This window comes from Dasypus novemcinctus, chromosome 3, assembly GCF_030445035.2.
Source record: "Dasypus novemcinctus isolate mDasNov1 chromosome 3, mDasNov1.1.hap2, whole genome shotgun sequence".
In the NCBI taxonomy this organism is placed as follows: domain Eukaryota; kingdom Metazoa; phylum Chordata; class Mammalia; order Cingulata; family Dasypodidae; genus Dasypus; species Dasypus novemcinctus.
In genome coordinates this window covers 38,181,391-38,187,515 of record NC_080675.1, presented here as the reverse complement: position 1 = coordinate 38,187,515, position 6,125 = coordinate 38,181,391, and the positions used below count along the sequence as shown (strand labels likewise).

Sequence of the window (6,125 nt, the reverse complement as noted above, 5' to 3'; positions counted from 1 at the left end):
CCTGCGCATGTTTATATAAACTTCTGGTTAATAGAACCCAATGTCTTAGTCGAAGCATGCACTGTTATCCAAAGAAGGGTAAAACCGAAGACAAAAGAGCTAAGAGTCAGCTCAATAAGCTAAAACTTTCTTTGTCAATCATGTAGCTCACTTTTCAGGTAAGAAACTGAGACACAGCACAGTGGTGTCCAGGGAACCATGGTGGATATACCATAAGAGCATTGTTAACCTGGCTCTCAGTCCTTCTGGTATTCACTGTGCAGAGACCTCAGAGTTTCCCTTCAGGACTGCTAAAGGATGCTTGAATTGGTTTCCTACATTCCCTGGCAGGTGGCAATAGAGGAAATTTTAGTAAGACTATTAATAGAAGCTAGGCACTAGGAAGTCTAGTGAATCCACTAGCAGAGGAATTATTTTTGGTGGTCAAAACTGATACTGAGTATTGCTGATGAATACTGTGTGTATGTTTGTGTGTGTGTCCATGCCAAGGCCAGAAATGTTCAACATGGCAAAAGCATATTGTGGATGTGGTTCCCTCCTGCTATTGGTCTATACACAAGGAATTTATTCAAAGGCGAACACACTAAACTAGAAAATTTGTTTAAAATTAGAAAGTAATCAAGTTCTTAGCATCACCTGATGACATTCTGTTCTAGTGTAAAGAGTTTTAAAATCCCAGGAGCTCACACATTTGCCACGGACAGCCTGGGACTTAGATGGGTGGTGGTGGAGAATGGTGCTTCTCAAGTTTTAATGTGCACACGAATCACCTGGGGATCTTGCTAAAATGCAGATTCTGATTCAGTAAGACTGGAGTGGAACCCGTGACTATGCATTTCTAACAAGATCCCAAGTGATGTTATGCACATGGTCCATGGACCACACTTTGAGTATCAGGGGTATCGAGTAGCCTGACTCCTGAGCATGGGCAGATAGACTGCACAGTCAGCTAGTTCCTGACCCTGTATGCAGGTACTCCCTTTGACCATATATTTAGCTACATATGATTTAAATAAACTACCGTACTCTAAGTGTCACTGAGATTTTGAGTTATTCCATCATTCCAAAACTCTTGGGTACTAGGATAAGGACTCCACATCCCCACGTCCACCTCCAACCTCTACTGCTAACCTCTAAGTCCTTCTAAACACAGTCACCACATCAATCCTGTATAATCCAGATTATCCAAATGGTAATCCTACCATTTAGTTCCCATTTTCTTCCCTCCAGAACAAACCAAGCCTACAATAGGAAACGTTTATTGGTTACTATGTGCCAGACAGTGTTTTGCTATCCTCACTGGGCTTGTAAAGGTCATCTTATAAGGTAAGTACTATTATTACCTCCATTTTACTGATGAGGAATTTGAGACTCAGAGGATTAAATTAATTGCCAGAGTTCACTCAACTAATAAGTGACAATGCTAAGATGACAAATGCCAAGATTTCTGACTCCAAAACCTAAGTCTTGGCCACTGTGCTCTGGGATGATATATCCTGGGATGGTGAGAATCCATTCATCCTGGTTTGCCAAAGAGCTCTCACATCCTCTTTTTAGCCTAAATTCCTAAATTGTATCCCATCCTGACCCACCCTGTCTACTTTCTTTAGCCTGGAACAAACTGTATTAGGTCCTGAATGCAGGAACAAAAGTCTGACTTAACATTAGAACATCTTCAGCACTTGGGAAGTTGGCCAAAATGATCTCCAAGATCTCTAGCTTCCCCCTCCTGAACCTTCTCCCTACCCTCCATGAGACCCCCTTACAGAGCCCTCTTGCCACTCACTTCAACAGCCTCTGTCCTCCTTCTACCCTCCCACATCAAAAGTGGCTTCCAGGAAAAGATCAGAAAACACTTATTAATGCCTCCACCTGCATGAGTTTTGCAGGCAATTTGCATTTTAAGCCTTACTGCTAATTAAGGGAAGAAAGACTCAGTCTCCAGGGAGCTGAGGTCTAACAAGACGAATGGTTGTTGATTGAGGTCAAGACAAAAGGGAAGGGGGAAGAAGGAAGGTCATTCCAGGTATCCCAGGAAGAAAGACTTTTTCTTGCATATTGTGTTGCTCAATAAATGTTTATTGATGACACAATGAATAGGAAAGGGTATATTTAGGTCCATTTGGGACCCAGAGAAGGGTCTCCTTACACAAACCTGGGCCTCCCCTCCTGCCTCTTATACAACTCTAAGATAGTTGGAGTAAAAAGACTTTACATATAGCATCTTCCTTCTTCTCCTGACCATTTGGAGTTCATTTTTCCTGTAATTGGATATTCTAAGCAAAAATAATAATTTTATCAACTCTCACTTAAAGAAGAAGAAATCTATGACTTTCAACCAAAAGGCACTTGTTATGAAGGAGTAAGTTGGAGTTGCCTCTGTTACCCTCCCCACCACTCATTTGGCTATTCAGGTCTCTACAAAGTTTCTCCTTCTGAGATTGTTGCACTGTCATTTGGGGTCTGGCATCTGAGCTATGGAGGTCTGTCAGGAATGGGAATCAGAACCCAAAACTTTCCTAGGGAAGCCATTTATCAACCTAGTGCATGACCTGGCAGCTCCATCTCTTCTCTCAGCGTGGCTCATTTTTCTTGCCCTCACTCTCCAGCTCTTGGCTTGTCTGAGTTATGGAGCGCTGTGGTTGTTCCTCTAAAGTGAACCTAGAAAGCAAAAAAGAAAGTAGGAAAATCAGCTTTGAGATGAATTTCAGACAGCTGAAGGGGTTTAGGTTTGGCTGATGACCTTGTACCTTTAAATGAAAGCGGAGTGATGCATTGGGAAATTGTGATCATATGTATGGGCCAAGAAATAAGGGGCCAGAGTTAGTTCCTTATTTTCTACTGAAACACCTCCCTATTACCTTTTGAGTTGGGAACCAGGGCCACTTAACTGGCAAGGGCCTGCTTATAAGAACAAAGAGTGGCCATTTCGTGGGCACTGGGTAAAGGAGATCATCTGCTAGAGGTGGACCAAAGGGGAGAGGTAAGATCCATTCGAGCGTGCGGTTTGAGCCCCTGAATTTCAACCCAAGACCTCGAAGTGCATCGTGATTCCTATCCATTGGACTGTAAGGTTTAGGTAGGTAATTTTGGAAACAATGGCAACAAACCTGAACTGGGTCACAGTGGAGCGGCACTTCTGCCCCAGCACTATATGGTGACCCCAGCTGCCTTGGCCACCATGCCATGCTCTTTCCTCTCAGGAAGCCCGCTTTCTCCCACCAGAGACCCAACTACAGAGAGCTGCAGAGCTCTTCTCCAGAGTTCACCTTCCAGCAGCCCACAGACCAGGCCCATCTGCTGGTGGCCATCCCACCACCCGAGGTCCTCAACCCAATTCCCTCACAGTCCACACTCATCTGGGACTCACTCCTGGCACCCCACGCTCAGCCAGTCAGTTGGGCATCTCTGCTGCCCCAGGAGGGACCGAAGGCTGACCTCCCTGTCAGATGAAGACAGGGAGAAAGGCTCCCTGCCTCCCAGGCCACCCTGGTCAGCTCCCTCATCCTTCTCCTACAATACAGCCCCTTCCCTGAAGGCCAAGAACTATGCTGCCTTCCGGAGAGTGAGCCAACTGCCCAAGCAGGTGTCTGTGCTCACTGTGGCCAAGGACCCCCAATCTCACAAGGTCTTCAACTGCAAATACCGTGACATAGAATATGCAGACTGGGTGACCTCAGGATACACATCCTAAGCTACATGCTGCCCTGCATCTGCAGTACCTGCAGGAAGGCCCTCTCCAGGCATTGGTTGTTATGGGGCACTTCCACATCCACACAGGTAAAGCCCTTCTCCTTCTCCCACTGCAGCCATGCTCCAAACCCACTCGAATGTTAAGAAGTTCCAATGCAAGACCTGCTCCCCAACCTGCCTTCACCTCTCCAGACTCCCTCTTCCCCAGCATCCTCCCCCAGTGTCAGAAAGAAGGAAGGAGTCCTGCATCCTTCTCACTGCCTCCCCTTCTGAGCTCCCCACTCTGGCAGCATCGTCGCCAGCCACATGACCCAGGCAAGCACCATGTTCCAGTTCTCGCATCTCTGCTCTGGGTGCTTGGTGGCACAGAGAAAGGCCTTTCTGTGGACATTTCTGGCTGCTGGGAGGGCAGCTTGCAAGAGAGGCCCCTGGCAGTCCCTGCCTGAGTTGTTCGCCCTCCTGTGTCAGGTCTGTGTATCCAGAGCTGTTTGGATACTGCTGCTTTGAGCTATAGGACAAAAGTCAACAGACTAGGAAGCTCCCAACCCACTCCTTCATCCTCCACCAAGGAAGTCTCAGGTCACCCCTCCACAAGCTGTGACGAACCATGTGACAATCCACCCATCCCATCCCACCCCCAGGTGTATCCAGGGGGCCTCTTGGGGTGGTTGCCAGACACCAAGATGTGTCTAGACCCTGAAATGTCTCCTGTTTATCATAGGGGCACCTGTTTCATGGGCAATTTAACAACTTCTCAAAAGGAATTGTGAATAACTGCTGTCACTTGTTAGAGGCCCAAGTAGGGGCTATTCAGCCTGACTGTTGTGTCTCCCAGAACTATTTTGGTGGCCAGAAAGGTGGACCTGGAAGGAAGATATTTACATTTTTTAAGGTACCCTGGTATTTATATTGCAAACAACGTTTCATACTAAGGAAATATTTTGTATAGTTATATGTACCATTTATTGATATTCAATAAGGTGGTTAATTTATATTAAAAAAAAAAAAAAAAAAGACTGAGTTGGAGCAGGTTTTGGCTATGACGGACCACTCCAAAGTCTGTGGGTAGCTAGAAACCCTCCTGGCTTTGTTTTCGTTGAATTTGAAGATTCCCAAGATGCAGCTGATGCTGTTGGAGAACTAGACAGAAGAACACTCTGTGGCTCCCATATAAGAGTGGAACCGTCAAATTGTGAAAAAATAAGTCATAATCAAAACTCTCCTCCCTCTTGGGATCGTCGCCCTTGAGATGATTATTGTGGAAGGAGTTCTCCACTTTCCCGCAGATCTCCAAGGAGGAGCTTCTTCGGCACCTGGAAAGATCTCTTTCTAGAGATAGGAGACGAGAAACATCACTGTCTTGGGAAAGAAATCACAAGCTGTCCCGGTCCTTCCCTAGATCATTTCCTAGTCATTCTAGGTCAAATGAAAGGAAATAGAAGAGCAGTTTGCAGGAGGAGTGGTGTACAGAAAATAACTTCATTTGATGGGCATACGTACAGAAAATTCAAGTTTTGTTTGAGACTTCATAAGCTTGGTGCTTTTTTAAGATGTTCCAGCTGTTTGAATTTGTTTGTTTTCTCTTGTAACAGTAAACACACATGAAGATGTAATTCTCTGTAGTTTGAAATTGATCATGTGAGGCATATCAAGAATTTGTTACTTTACAATATTCCCTTAAGCAAAACTGAATTCCTTTGAGTTTTTAGTCTTGCATAGACTGATGATAAACCTCTAAATCCTGCCTCTCTAAAGTATAATGTTTTACTACTATGGTAACAAAACTGGCAAAAATTTGGGTTTTTAGTTTTGTCCATACTTGGGATATAGTATGCAATTGTAGGTGAATAAGCAGTCTTTAAAAGGTGCTATGACACAAACCAGTTGGTGAAAAATAGAAGTTGTACCATTAAATTAGATCAGAGGTTTTTAAAAATCCAACTAGTCTTCACACTGGACAGAATTGCCTAGTTGGTATAGAATCTATTTCAAGAAAATTAATTACCTTTGCTTTAGGTCATAAATTCCTTTTGTGATTGCTGTGTATGAATACCTAGCTGTTTAATAACAGCCTTTATTTGGAAATTTGAGACTATTCGAGATAATCAATGGCCTGCTAGTTGAAGGGTACACTGTGAAGCTGCCTTTGAGTTACTGTGCAAGATTTTTTTCATACTGTCATTTGTAATGTGTTGTATGAGAATCCTTAGGATTAAAGTTTTGGTTACAAAATTGTTGTTTAACTGAAAGCCTGTTTTTTCTTGCAAAACTCAATCTGTGAGTTTAGTGCCAAGTCCAGGTATACCATCCCTATTGGAAGTCATACTTACTTACTTTTGTAAAGCGCTTTTTTAAAAAAAGATTTTATTTATTTATCCCGCCCCTTCCCCCATTGTTTGTGTTCGCTCTGTGCTCTCTGTATCCATTCACTG

The 6,125-nt window shown here is 44.0% G+C and overlaps 2 pseudogenes; both read left to right on the top strand.

Moving 5' to 3' along the window:
- The first annotated feature begins 56 nt into the window (after positions 1-56).
- Positions 57-5,132, top strand: LOC139437634 (serine/arginine-rich splicing factor 3 pseudogene; annotated as a pseudogene).
- LOC101437500 (zinc finger protein SNAI1 pseudogene) lies at positions 3,187-4,003 on the top strand (annotated as a pseudogene).
- Positions 5,133-6,125: the final 993 nt, after the last annotated feature.